This window comes from Geotrypetes seraphini, chromosome 5 (assembly GCF_902459505.1).
Source record: "Geotrypetes seraphini chromosome 5, aGeoSer1.1, whole genome shotgun sequence".
In the NCBI taxonomy this organism is placed as follows: Eukaryota; Metazoa; Chordata; class Amphibia; order Gymnophiona; family Dermophiidae; genus Geotrypetes; species Geotrypetes seraphini.
The window spans coordinates 209,755,883-209,771,190 of NC_047088.1; the positions used below are offsets into that span (position 1 = coordinate 209,755,883).

The 15,308-nt window shown below is 40.0% G+C and overlaps 1 protein-coding gene across 6 annotated transcripts in view; it reads left to right on the plus strand.

Annotated features, from left to right (window-relative positions):
• FIGN (fidgetin, microtubule severing factor) overlaps window positions 1-15,308 on the plus strand; it is a 362,039-nt gene that overhangs the window by 214,799 nt on the left and 131,932 nt on the right. The window contains exon 1 of one of the 6 annotated variants that reach the window (XM_033946806.1): window positions 4,763-4,880. The exons of 3 other annotated variants lie outside the window; for them this stretch is intronic. The gene's annotated coding sequence lies outside the window, so the exon portion shown is untranslated. Of the gene's footprint in view, window positions 1-4,762; window positions 4,881-15,308 lie in introns of those variants that run through there. 2 more of the 6 variants (XM_033946802.1, XM_033946804.1) reach the window with 2 other exon arrangements.

Here is a 15,308-nt window from a genome sequence, read left to right on the forward strand (position 1 = left end):
CTGGGCCTCTTCTCCTTCGAACAGAGGAGATTGAGAGGGGACATGATCGAAACATTCAAGGTACTGAAGTGAATATTCTTAGTAGATATGGACAGATTATTCACCCTCTCTAAGATAGGAAGAACGAGAGTGCACTCTCTAAAATTGAAAGGGGATAGATTCCGTACGAACATAAGAAAGTTCTTCTTCACCCAGAGAGTAGTAAAAAACTGGAATGCTCTTCCGGAGTCTGTCATAGGAGAAAACACCCTCCAGGGATTCAAGACAAAGTTAGACAAGTTCCTGCTGAACCAGAACGTACGCAGGTAGGGCTAGTCTCAGTTAGGGCACTGGTCTTTGACCAGAGGGCTGCCGCATGAGCGGACTGCTGGGCACAATGGACCACTCGTCTGACCCAGCAGCGGCAATTCTTATGTTCTTATGATGCTAGGAATTATTTAAAAAAGGGATGGTTAACAAGACTAAGAATGTTAACATGCCCCTGTATCGCTCCATGATGTGACCTCACCTGGAGTATTGTGTTCAATTCTGGTCTCCTTATCTCAAGAAAGATATAGCGGAACTAGAAAAGGTTCAAAGAAGATCAATTAAGATGATAAACTCTTCTCATAAGAGGAAAGACTAAAAAGGTTAGGACTCTTCAGCTTGGAAAGAGATGGCTGAGGGGAAATATGATTGAAGTCTACAAAATCCTGAGTGGAATAGAACAGGTGGAAGTGGATTGATTTTTCACTCCATCAAAAATTACAAAGAGGGGACACACAATGAAGTTACAGGGAAATAATTTTAAAACCAATAGGAGGAAATATTTTTTTCACTCAGAGAATAGTTAAGCTCTGGAACGCATTGCCAGAGGATGCAGTAAGAACAATTAATGTAGCCAAAAGACGTATGAGGAGAGACTGGAAGCCCTGAATATGTATACCCTAGAGCAGTGATGGCTAACCTTTTTGAGCCCGAGTGCCCAAACTGCCGCAAAAAACCAAAGAATTTCCTCAAAGTGCCAGCACGTCAATTAAACCTTAATAACAAGATTTTAGTATCTAAAAACTCTTTATAAAGTTGCCTGAACTATGTAACATCATTTTTAAAGGTTGGAATCTTTGTATTGTCAGAGAATCAATTTGATTCACAATCCTTTGGTTTTCATTTCAATTTATTGGCAATTTATAATGTTTTAATGATTTCATTCATGGGCCGAATACACACATACTTTTCTCTGTCGCCGCACTCTTTGACCAAAAGATTTGTAAGCCTGCAACCACGTCAAGGTAGACTCTTTCAGCAGCTCCCCTCCCTCCCCCTTACCTTTGTGGCCAAGTCAAAATGATCTACCAACAATAAAATTTTAAAAACACAAAGCACGCTGTACGCAGAGAAAATGTTAATTATCATTTATATTCCGTGGGTTTTCAAAGAGGTCAAGGCAGATGACTTTATGCAATGTCACCTCAGTAACAACTATACAAAAATAGACAAATATTCCCCCTCCCTTTTTACTAAACCGTGATAGCGGTTTTTTAGCGCAGGGACCTGCGCTGAATGCCCCACGCTGCTCTTGAAGCTCATAGGCTCCCTGCGCTAAAAAACGCTATTGCGGTTTAGTAAAAGGGGGCCATAGTGCAAAATATAGACAGCATATATAAATTCTCAAAACGGACACATTTTGATCACTAAATTGAAAATAAAATCATTTTCCTACCTTTGGTAATTTCATCAGTCTCTGGTTGTACTTTATTCTTCTGACTGTGCATCCAATATTCTTCCCTTTTTTCAGCCTCCTGTATGCTTCCTCTCCTCCAGACCTCATTCCCTCCCCAAACTTTTTCTTTGTTTCACCCTGCCCCCTTCTTTCTTTTTCTCTCTCTCCATACCCCCTTTCATTCTGTATGTCTGTCTTTCTCTCTCTCTCCGTGCCCCATTTTTCTTTGTTTCACCCAGCCCTCTTTCTTTTTTTTTTTTTTTGGCTCCCTGTCCCCCCCTTTCTTTCTTTCTCCTTGCTCTCCCCTATATCACCACCATTGGGAAAATGCTGCCACTGCCACTGGGGAATAGGCTGCCACTGCCGCTATCGGGAACAGGCCGGCGCCGAGTTCGCCTTGCTTCTCTTCCCCACGGGGCCGACCAACTCTCGCCACTCGACGTCAATTCTAACATCGGAGAGGACATTCTGGGCCAGCCAGGCAGCGATTGGCTGGCCCAGAACGTCCTCTCCGACATCAGAATTGACGTGGGTGGCGAGAGTTGGTCGGCCCCACAGGGAAAAGCAGGGAGAACTTGGCACCGGCCTGTTCCCAATGGCGGCGGTGGCACTCAAGTGGCTAAAGAGACGCAGTTTGCCAGCCTATGGAGAACACTGGAGGGTGGCCAGCTGTACACCCCCTTGGGGCGTAAAACTGGGGCAGACTGCCCCCACCTTGGTATGCCACTGTCTGTACCTCACTACCTCCCTATGACCAAAAATTCTCCTTTCTTCTATTCCCCGTGTACACAACCATCTCTTTCCCTCCCTTCCTCTCTCCCAAGTCCATGCCTTCTGTGTCCAAAAACCCATTCCCTCCCCCACCTCAGCATCTCTTTCCCTCCTTTCCTCTCTCCCAAGTTCATGCCTTCTGTGTGCAAAAACCCATTCCCTCCCCCACCTCAGCATCTCTATCCCTCCTTTCCTCTCTCCCAAGTTGATGCCTTCTGTGTGCAAAAACCCATTCCCTCCCCCACCTCAGCATCTCTTTAACTCCCTTCCTCTCTCCCAAGTTCATGCCTTGTGTCCAAAAACCCATTCCCTCCCCCACCTCAGCATCTCTTTCCCTCCTTTCCTCTCTCCCAAGTTCATACCTTCTGTGTGCAAAAACCCATTCCCTCCCCCACCTCAGCATCTCTTTCCTCCCTTCCTCTCTCCCAAGTTCATGCCTTGTGTCCAAAAACCCATTCCCTCCCCCACCTCAGCATCTTTCCCTCCCTTCCTCTCTCCCAAGTCCATGCCTTCTGTGTGCAAAATCCCATTCCCTCCCCCACCTCAGCATCTCTTTCCCTCCCTTCCTCTCTCCCAAGTCCAAGCCTTCTGTGTGCAAAAACCCATTCCCTCCCCCACCTCAGCATCTCTTTCCCTCCCTTCCTCTCTCCCAAGTGCATGCCTTCTGTGTGCAAAAACCCATTCCCTCCCACCTCAGCATCTCTTTCCCTCCCTTCCTTTCTCCCAAGTTCATGCCTTGTGTCCAAAACGCACTCCCTCCCCCTTTTGTGTTCCCCGTTTGTCTCCCAGCCCATCTTAGCAACTTTCTCAGCAAAATGTAGCTCGAGCCGCGTAGGCTTGTCTTCTATTTCCTGCCTGTCCCGCCGCGCACACATAGCCAATCGGAAATATTCCCCGACGTCAGCGCTGACGTCGGGGAAGATTTCCGATCGGCTGTGTGAGCAGCAGGGCAGTCGGAGTAGAAGACGAGCCTCGCAGCTCGAGTTATATTTAACCCCGCGGGTCCCCCATCGTTCCCGTTCAGCTCTCTCTCCTGTGCACCCCCTGGTAGTACTGCCCTGATGGCGGCCCTGCGCGTTCCAGCTGCAAGGCCTTCGCGTGCCACAGTTGGCACGCGTGCCATAAGTTCGCCATCGCTGCCCTAGAGGAAAGGAGGAACAGGGAGATATAATTCAGACAATCAAGTACTTCAAAGGTATTAACATAGAACAAAATCTTTTTTAGAGAAAGGAAAATGGTAAAACCATAGGGCATAATTTGAGGCTGAGGGATGGTAGACTCAAGAGCAATGTAAGGAAATTATTCTTTATGGAGAGGGTGGTGGATGCCTGGAATGTGCTCCTGAGAGAGATGGTGGAGAGGAAAATGGTGACGGAGTTCAAAAAAGTGTGGGATAAACACAGAGGATCTAGAATCGGAAAATAATAGTAAATATTGAAGAACTTGACCAGTACTGGGCATACTTGCACGGTCTGTTTCTGTATACGTCTGGTTGTATATGTCTGTGGTTGATAATGGACTGGGGAGGGCTTCAAAGGCTGAGATAATGTAGATGAACTAGAGTGAGCTTTGACAGAGAATTCAGTAGTCGGAACCTAAGCACAGTGCCAGGCAGAGCTTTGTAGTCTTGCCCATAAATAGCTAAGAAGAAGAAAATAAATTTAAATTGAATCAGGTTGGGCAGACTGGATGGACCATTTGGGTTTTTATCTGCCGTCATCTACTAAGTTACCATGTTATTATGTAGTTTTAAAAGTCCATAGTCTCCATGGGAGAAGCTACTACTTGCCCGAGATTGGCAGCATGGAATGCTGCTACTATTTGGGTTTTTGCCAGTTACTTGTGACTTCAATTGGTCTCTGTGAAGATGGGATACTGGGCTAGATGAACCATTCTTATGGACTGAAAGGCAACATTTCTTGCAGCAAAGTTCCATATGAAAGAGAAACAAATAGAAAGTCAAAAATCCTTTGTACCCATTGGCAAGTTTCAAAAATCCTTTGTACCCATTGGCAAGAAATGCCTTGTGGAGTTTCCTTTTGAAAATGAGTTACAGTATTCATGGGCAACAAGTACTTATGGATGTTGCTCTTAGATGGACTATTGGAAAATTGACTCTTAAATATACAGAAGAGAAGGGAATTATATAGTTTCTGTGTCCTATCTGTGTGCATGCTTATATTAATTGTCTGAGTAAATGTAATTTTAATCTAATATGATTAAATGTGTTGACTTTACTCTTCATTACTGGAATGAATGTCCTTATTTTTGTTTTTCAGGTTGATGCGGCATATATCAACACCCTTTCCTAGTTCATGGAGGCAGCCAGGGCACCCAGGTTTTACCTGGATAGCAGGGTACCCAGATTTCAGCAGAGGAGCCCAGGAGAGTGCTTCACATCACTGGGGTACCTATAGAGGATATTATCGAGATTTTCAATTGTTCATTTTCTTGAATATATTTATTTGATTGCATCTATGACTTCACATGCTCTTTGTAGCTCACACTTGTGTGAAAACATAGGTGCTTTGTGAACATAGGTGCTTTACTCATTTTGCGATTGTGAGTTGGCTGAGTTATCACATGTTCATGCTCATCGTTCATTTGTATGTAGACTATTTTGTAAATAATTCTATATTTATAATCTGTAATAGGAAAAATTAATAAGAGGTAATTATTCTGTCATTCAATTTTGTGCTCACATTTATGTTCACTATAGAATTTTAATTTCTCTTTCTTTGTTTTGCAACATGGTATTCTTGTCAGAGACTGCAGTATTCTCACTTTCTTGAATGTTCTCTGTTCTACCAATTTATTTTATGTCTATCTACTGCCCTCAAGCTTGAAAACTATTGAAGATATATACAATCAGACATAGGAGGTATTTTTCTGTCCCTGGAGAGTTCACAATCTAAGGGGCCCTTTTACTGAGCAGTGTTAAACGCTATTGGATATATAATGCAGGAAAAAAAAAAGACTTACCACAAAACATGCTAAAGCTATTTATTTATTTTTTTTGGAAGAAGGGGCACTATGGGTCGGGAAAGGGCATAGAAGCATTAACCAGTTAGCATGCTAACTCTCTAATGTTGAGTTAACTATTAATTGTTTCATTGCATTACTTTATTGACTTCTATTCTGCCTTAACCTTGTAGTTCTAGGTGGATTACAATAAGAATAAAAACTAGACATTTCCAGGAAATACAAATTATTGCATCACCAATAAACAACCATCATGCTATCTCTCTTTGACATATTTTCAAAATAACATTGTTTTAATTACCCTTTGGCAGATTTTGTAATCTGGTGTTTTCTATAATATACTATATAATATATACATCCAATTTTGCGGCTTGAAATGCCAGTTTTATAATTCCATGCAAAAGAATGTAAAATAAAACAAAAGCCCTATTTTAGGGACATGCTAGAAATGAGCTTAGCTAAGTCCATTTAATACACTTTAGTAAAAGGGGCCATAATTTATATTTAAGGTCAATGAGAGTTAAATGAGTTGCCCAAAAACGTAAGGAGCCACTGTAGGAGTTGAACAAGTTTTCCCTTGTTTTCATCCTGCTGCTCTATTAGATGACTACTCTACTCCATTTCATGTCTGGAATGCTCTCTTCATCTGTCTATCTTCTTTATCCCTAAATGGGAGATGGGTATGCGTGGCTCCTGATATTGAATATCCAGGTATGGCCACCAACTCGAAAGTTAACTGGTACCAGCCAATATTCAGACCAGTATCCAGTTAACTTGCTGTATAAAGCTGAGACAGATGTTTTTCCTTCTTAACTTATCTGGTTAGCGCAGTGTCTCTCCAACTTTTTTTTTAGCTCTGGCACACTAAATGGAGCAAATGTTTTTCGCAACACACTAAACGGAGCAAATTTTTTTTTGCAGCACATTATAATTGAAATGATAAAATTGCAAAACCAACAAAAAATTAAATTTGAGAGTTATTTATTTAAAGTTTTTAAAGCTATATTTGAGTAATTGTAACAATGGTGAAACTAAAGTAGATAGACTAGAATTGCTCATCAGTGTGATGGATGTGCTTGTTTTAGAGTGCAAATTAACTCCAAACGTGGCTTAATTGTTGACAAGCAAACGCATTTTATCATTCATCATCTGCAGTCATTCTCTCTTTTTTAAAAATTTATATTTTATATTTTATTGCATTTCAAACTATGTTATAAGAATTAACTCTCACTTCAGTAATACAGAGGAAACAAATAGTAAAGGAAAAACAAAACAAATATAATAAAAGTTATTATCTTCCTTAGACCACAATTATGAATGTGGGGATCCCACTAGGGCAGGGGTGTCAAAGTCCCTCCTCGAAGGCCACAATCCAGTCGGGTTTTCAGGATTTCCCCAATTAATATGTATGAGATCTATTAGCATACAATGAAAGCAGTGCATGCAAATAGATCTCATGCATATTTATTGGGGAAATCCTGAAAACCTGACTGGATTGCAGCCCTCGAGAAAGGACTTTGACACCCATGCACTAGGGTGAAGAGAAACTCAATTTGCTTGTAATACATCAGGTATTAGCATAACAGCTTGGGTCCCCATTTATCATAATGGCTGTTCGGAAATTAGCTAAACAATCCCAGTTGCCAACTTCTTCAAATCTAGGAAAGCTTGCAACTGTTGTGGTGAATAAAATGCATATTTTACTCCAAGGTTTTTAACCATACAGGATAAGCCATAAAAAATGTAGCACCCAAAGTCACTGTTTCAGTTCTCATTGCCAGAAACAATTTCCTTTGTTCCTGTGTTTCCCTGGTTATATCTGAGAACATCAAAACTTTATTCCAGTAGACTAATATTTGAGAAGTATGAAAATATAATCTAAATATTGCATTAATATATTGTTCAAAGACACGTGACACTAACAGTGTGTCTCTTTCAGAAGATTCAGATAATGTAGATTCAAGTAAATCCATAACATTTAAAGTTCCTTTAGCACTTAAATTCACTTCTATCTCTGGGTTAGTTCCTACTTTTTTCTTTACAGGCAAATAATATATGCTATTCAAAGATGGAATACATTCTGGGGAAAATTTCAGAACCTCAATAAGATACTTTTTAAACATTTCTATAGGAGTCACACCCAGAGATTTTGGAAAATTCAAAAGATGAATGTTTAATCTACAATTGTAATTTTCCAATTGTTCAACCTTCCTATTTAGCACAGTTTTATCTTTTACAATTCCTGATGATAACTCTTGAAGGCTTTCCACTCTATCTTTAACTTGCTTCAATTTAATAGAAAATTCTTCTGTAGTGTCAGCTTGGAGAGACCTTCCCAAATGCTCTCCAAAGTCACCACCGCAGGTTTCACCAATTGAGAACCAGCATCAGCATTAGGTCCCAAATATCCATGCACTCTCCGAACTCTCACAGCCTCTGCCCCTCAAATAGGAGTCTCCCCTGTGATCAACTCCCCAAGCTGAGCTGCAAGCTATCAGCTCTCCTGTGATCAACTCCCCAAGCTGAGTCACGATTAGAGCTGAGCATGGTGGTGGAACAGCAACTGGAGGAGATAGTGATGCTTCCAGGTCTAAGTCTTCTGCCTCTCTTCCTGTCGAAGACAACGGTGGCCTCTCTCCGGATACCACAATGGGAACTGTGGTGGCAACAAACTCCAAAATTGACCACTATGCAGGGGTGGAAGTTCTCACCGTTAAAGGATCGGATCACACTATCTCCTTACATTTAGAAGGAGGCATTTTTGCAAAAAGGTAAAATTGTTGTTTCCCTTCCAGGCCAGATCAGAAGCGCCAACATCTTGCTGCCACCATCTTGAATCCCATTCTTTTTTTAAAATTTAATTTCTGTCAGAGCTGAAAATACAAGTTCTCAAAGATAAGAAGATACAAATGGTAACAAAGCCTTGATTGCTTTGTTGCTCAAGTTAGGATAACTAGTGCATAAAAAATAAAACTAAAATTACTTGCCATTAGTTTTCAAGGACCAATCATGTCAAAGAATGATGCTTGTCTGGGTGGTTGTATCCTTATGCACATAGATGCTCATAACATTGACAGACTCTTGCATAAACTACTTATGTGTCATGTATTCTAGTGTATACTTATAGAGAATTTTTTTTTTTTTTTTTAATAAAGTAAATTTCTGGAATCTCTCATGACACACCCAGGATCTCTTTGGGGGTACACCACTGTGCTGTGGCACACAGTTTGAGAGACACTGGGTTAGCGTATTGAAAATCACTATTAACCGGCTAAGTGTCCGCTGTTCCATAAATCTGCCCCTAGTCCCCCACAAACTAGCCAGTTTGAGCATAATAATAATAAAGCTTTATTTATATCCAGTCATACCTTTTCAGTTCAAGATGGTATACAGTAGTGGATAGTTACAAAGTGGGATTGTGAGAATAGATATCAATATAAGTACGGGGGTAGGGGAGTAGAGGGAAAAAGAGGGAGAGGTGGATGCAGGGAGGGGGGAAAAGGGGAAGAGAGGGGTGGAGTTTTTAGAATGGTTTTTAGAATAGGCAATTAGAGGAGATATTCAGTTACACTGTCCAGTTAAGTGTCACAGAATAACTTTGGATAGCCTGGCCATTTTAATCACTTTGAATATTGACCCCTTCATTTTTTTTTTTTAATATGTTGAGCCCAAAATAAATAAAAACACATGCACGTATTTTAGGTGTGTGCACTTATGCCCTCTATAAAGCTGATTTAAATGCTTGCACCTAGATTGGGGAGATACATGTGTTACTTGTGGCATTTTATTAATTAGATGCATTAGTGTGCACTCCTGAGCCTCACCCAGACTCCCCTCATATGAGTGCCTATGGGTATATGTTCATATACGTACATAAATGGCCAGAATACCAGCATTTACATGTATTTGCTGTCTAAATCTATGTGGCTCCTTATAAAATTACTTCCTTCATACCCATCTATTTTTTTAATTCTTCATTACTTGATACCTCCATAGTAGGAAAAATGGGGCTTTTCCTATAATCAGTGCTATATGACCCTCAGTGAGCCAGAGCCATATAGTACAGGACTCATGCTGGTTAACAGACTTTGCTCTTCCAGTATCGCATCTCACATGACCATTTGAGAGTTTCTGTACCATATGACTCAATGACTGCATATGGTACAGACTGCAGGAAAAGATCTGTTTCTTTTCTGGTAACAGCAGCCTATGGGAGAGGCACATTGAGTCTGCCGACTAGCCTGAGAGGAATCTGAAGCTGGGGGTAGAAGAGGGTGTAGGGAGCCTAATTGAAGATATAGTAACTGTGTGAATGAGGACTGGCTAACTGGGGGAGAAGGGGTGGAGGACTGATTGGGTTGTATGAGAGCTAGCTAGCTGGGAATAAAAGAGTTTAGATTGGTTGTGAAAGCATGGTTTTAGAGAGAATGAGTCTGAGGCAAAGTGGGGAAATACGTGAAAGAGACAGGATGAGAAGAAGATAAGTGTTGAGAAAGAGAGGGGGAGACAGAGTGACCGAAGGGCTGAGGGAGGGGGAGGAGAGATAGAAAGAGATTAGTTGGAACACCTGGCATGTGATAGGTAAAACTGAGAGGTAATTGGCTAAGGTAGAACTATTAGGAATTGCCAGAATACTGCTGAGATCTTGCTTTTGGGGGTAGAGATAGTTGCTAGATTCTATGAGCACTGTGCAATTGTGCTTAAAAAGAGTAATTTTATAATGAGGTGTCTAAACTATTGAGGCACATAGAAGCATATGCTGCACTTACTCTCCACCCCTTTTACAAAACCGTAGTATGGTTTTTAGCACTGGCCATGGCGGTAACAGCTTCCACGCTCATTGGAATTATTTGAGCTTTGGAGCTATTATCACTGCAGCTGGTGCTAAAAACCATACGGTTTTATAAACGGGGAAGAGTATTTTATAAAGGAAATTTTTAAATGTATGTTTATAAATTTGCCTGCCCCACAAAATATTGCACAAAGCTGTACTGCTCCAAGGCAGAAGTAATTTTATGAAGGTAGGTACCTAGGCAATGTGCCCAGATTTTATAAATTACCGTATACATGTAAGTGCAAATTGCATATCTATTCTTCCTATTTTCTGCCCCAGGAAATGCTAATGCAAGATGACTAGTAATAAGGACATGAATGAGGGTGTGAATTTCATTACTAATCAGTGATATGCAAATGGATCTAATGTGATGTAATGCAAAGAAGAAGGTCCTAAAAACTGAGGGAATTTGAGACTCAAAGGACAATTCAATGTCGATTGTGGCATTGAGAATTTTTAATGATGGTCACAGGGCAATGAAATAATCTGAAATGTATGGATATTGAGAAAATAATGTACTACAACAGTCCCAGTGATCCACATCGCCTGACTGGCTGTTTATCAGTAAGTCAAACTGTCACTTTTAGAAAAGAATCCTTTTCTAAAAGTGTAAGGTCAAAAAGATGGATTCACTTAGTAGAGACCTTATATCTTGGAAAATAGTAAGGAGAAGGACCTAAATTTTGATCAGTGTAGAAAATAGACTAAAAGACATTAAACAAAGCAGGGCCAAAACCAAGCCCTTTGGGAAACAGAAAAGGAAATCTCAGTTCTGACCCTAAAGGAATGGTTAGATAGGAAAGATGCGAACCATTGTAAAACAATTCTACTAATACCAATTCTCAAGAACATATCAAGCAGATGATGATGACCAAATCAACAGCAGCCAAAAGTTCAAGGGAAAATAAGAAGGTAAAGCTGGCTGTATCACAATGCTGTTTAACTTCACTAATTAGAGAAAGACGACAGGACTTAGTGCTGTGGTGAGAAACCAAACTCCCTAGGGTGGAAGGCATCATTGAAAAAGAACAACCTTCCAAATATCTTTGAAATGTAAGGCTTGTTAGTAATGGGCTGATAATTTGCTGGACTGATAGGGTCCATGGAGTATTTTTTGAGTAATGACCCATTCACTGCTTTTTTACCAAGGGTTAGGGAAATAACCCTGGGCATGACTGGAGTGAACCAGTTGCATGATAGACTCAGACAAGCACAAAGCAAGTTCCTTGATAAGTGACAGGGTTTTAGGATCTAAGACAGAGGATTCTATAGAAAGAAAGAACAATACCTTGGAGAAAAACAGGGAGGAGATGGAACTGAGTATATTTCAAGAGGCACTAACCCTATAAGTGTGTGTGGAGGGGAGGGCTGTGTCCCTATTTTGGGCTTGATCTCCCTCCAAAACTCTAGCACCCTCCTTTACCTTGCTGTCAGGGACGCTGATCTCTACCAACCAAATAGATACAGTGCCACCATTCCCTGCTGTTTCCTTCCTGCTCTGAGCATGTCAGGACATAAGAAATCCTGACATACAAAGTCCCACCAGCATGCAAAGTTTGCCTGCAAAGATGCAAATAGTGCAGGTGTGGAGTAGAGGAAAGAAGAATTCTTTGTTCTCCATTCCATTCCTGTGCCCTCCCTAAATTACAGGGCTGGCTATACTACTGCACTGCCTATAGAAGGAACTTATTCAAAATCAACAAGACAGATAGAGGAAAAAGAGAGACAGCATGAGGAAGAATATTACAAATGTTTGTGACAAAAAAGTGACCGGTGTATTGGCATAAGGGAAGGAAGCCCTCTGCCCTAATAAAAAGAGAGAAGTGACTAAACAGAAGAGCTCCTTTGCACGGTTATCACAATTAACAATCCACTCAGGAATACTTTTGTTTAGCTTGTTTTAAAGATATTCCTCTTGATGAGTTTTGCAGATAGAAAGTGTAAATGGAGTTTTGGTCTTCAAGATTTGTTTGTCTTTATGCACTTGTCTTATTCAGCTGTTCCTGTCTTTTGTTGACATTACATTCCTGCTAGTATTAACTACAGTGGTGCTACATGCTTAACAAATACTCGACAATCATGAAAGACTTTACAGTACCTCCTGTTTCAATATCAAATTACAGTTGCAAAGATGGAACTATGGAGAATAGTTTTAAGGGAGAGAATGGACCTCGTACAGCTACTTGTGTCTAGCTCTACATTAATTTTGCTATTGAGTAATAAGTGGAGTAATAGCCTAATGGTTAGTGTAGTAGACTAAGAATGGGAGGAATAGGGTTCAGTTCCCACTGCAGCTCCTTGTGATCTTGGGCAAGCCATTTAACCATCCATTGCCCCAGATTTAAAAAAAAAAACCCAAATAAATCACAAAAAAACTGAATATGAGCCCCCTAGAGACAGAGAACATTCTTGAATGTAATATTTAAACTTCTTTGGTTTTACCATAGAAATAATTCTCTTTTTTTCTCGTTGGTGCATTACTTTTAGTCAATAATAGACTTCTTTCTGATATCTAATTCTTTGGCTTCACATATCATTAAAACACATGGGATGCATTTTAATATCTGATCATGAGATATCTTGATGTTAAAGAATGATCACAATAGCAATTTAATAACTAGATAATGTTGGATCCTCAGTTTGGTTTTTTTTCTTTTATTAACTCAGCAATAGATTAGTATTTTTACTTTAATGATTGCTGAACTCACCCCTCATGTAGAATGGGATGCATTTAATGTTCCCCTTAGGGGAGTCATTATTGTTCATACATCTATTGTAAGAATACAACAGCCTGCTAAACTACAGGTCATGGAGCAAGAAATTAATCAACTGGAGTTGCAGATGCTTTGGATGACTTCTTTTGCAGATGTGACTTGCTTTCATGTTTTGAAGTAGCAGTGCAACTGGCTGCTTTCTCAGTAGGCTAGAGTCAGGCACACTGTTTAAGGTGGGCTGAGCATTGGATCTGTATCTTAAAGGAAAATGTAACAGACAGCAGATTAAAAATGTTCAAGCTTCTACTAGGGAAATAGTAACTGATGACAATTTCTTATTTAGCTCATGCCTTTTTTTCAGTTTTGCTTAAGGTGAGTTACATTCAGATACAGTACATATTTCCCTATCCCTGAAGGGCTTAAAATCTTATTTTTCTTTAGAGATATTTATTCTCACATTTACACATCTAAGTTGCATGACCCCCACAGTTGTTGTTATTATCATATTTCTTGCATTGCTGCCACAAGCTACTCTTCCTAACACAAGTAAGCCTTCATTGGTTAAACCAATTGATCTTTAAGAGATTTACAAGTCTATTGAGGCTCAACACCCATAAGACTCCTGGTGCAGATGGTTTTATGGCTGAATTATACAAGAAATTTTGAGTTAAACTAGCTCCCTGTCTTCAAAAATTGTACCAATATTTTGTGTCTTCTTGAGAAATGTGTGGGATGTATGAAAGAAGTACAAATTGTCATGTTAGAGAAACCTAGGAGAGATCCACTGCAAGTCAAAATCTACAGACACGTTTCTTTTATCACTTTGGACTGCAAAATATTTGCAAAAATTTGGACTGTCAGACTGCAACCAATACTAGGTTCCTGATTCAGAGTGACTTTATATTGAATCATTACTCCTCTCCTAGAATATTTTATCATCCCTTTCAGGCCGTGAAATCTTTGGAGATACTGATTTACACTGAGAAGGCCTTTGACAGAATTGTTTTTGCTACTTTGGAATGGGTGGGCTTTGGCTCTTCATTTATTCAGATGATTAAAGAATTGCACAGCAATCCTATTGCTCATTTATTTATGGGAAAACATTTGATTCTTGCACACTCATCAGATGCCCCTTGTATTAGTCTCTGGAGATAGCAAGTTGCTAACTCTCAGAAATTACAGGATTTCAACTGGGATCTCTTCATGATAAAATGTCCAGACAACTCTGGACCAATTTATTCATCCTCTGCTTCAATTAAATTCTAAAATTGGCTCATTCTCCAGTTATAAATTTGAAGTAAACTGAGATCATGTCCCTTAATTTTCACTGTGTATGAGCCCAGTCTGATTCTTATCCATTTACGTGGACTAGAAACCATCTCAAATACCTTGATATAAAATTCTGTTCTACTCAGATGCAAGTCTTCAATCAAAAATTACTGATGGAAGAGACTTTGACACTTTAGGACGTGGTCTCCTTTTCATTTATCTTGGTGGGGATTCTTAGACACATTGAAGATATCCATTATCCTCAAGACTTCATGCATATTGGCAGTGTTATGTTTTCTTTCCTGTAAAGTTCCATAAATATCTTGATCAAATGTTATTGAATTGAATTTCCTATGAAAAGGGAAATATCATCATATTGCTCTGTGAACACTTCACCGATCTAAACATCTTGGGTGTGTTCATTCCTGATTGTCATGTTCATATGGAATTTATAGCAGAGGATTAAATAGTAAATGGTTTATGAGCACTTTTACATAAGAACATAAGAACAGCCTTATTGGGTCAGACCAATGGTCCATCTAGCCCAGTAGCCTGTCCTCACAGTGGCCTGACTAGGTCTAGGTCACCAATACCTGGTAAAAACCCAAAGAGTAAATGACCATTTAATCCTACCCTCTGCTTTCTCTCTGATAATCAATTCCTAGTTCACCACCTGAACTTTACCACCTATCTCATGACTCTTTAATTTTCTCAGGAGCCTCTCATGAGCAACTTTGTCAAAAGCTTTCTGAAAATCTAGATGCACTACATCAACCGGCTCAACTTTATTCACATGTTTATTCACACCTTCAAAGAAGTCAAGCAAATTGGTGAGGAAAGATCTCCCTCGACTGAACCCATGTTGACTCTATCCCATTAAATCATGTTTGTCTATGTTTTCCACAATTTTATTTTTTATAATTGCTTCCATCATTTTGCCCGGAACTGAAGTCAAGCTTAATGGTCTGTAATTTCCCTGATCTTCCCTGTACCCCTTTTTAAAACTCAGTGTAACATTGGCCACCCTCCAATCTTT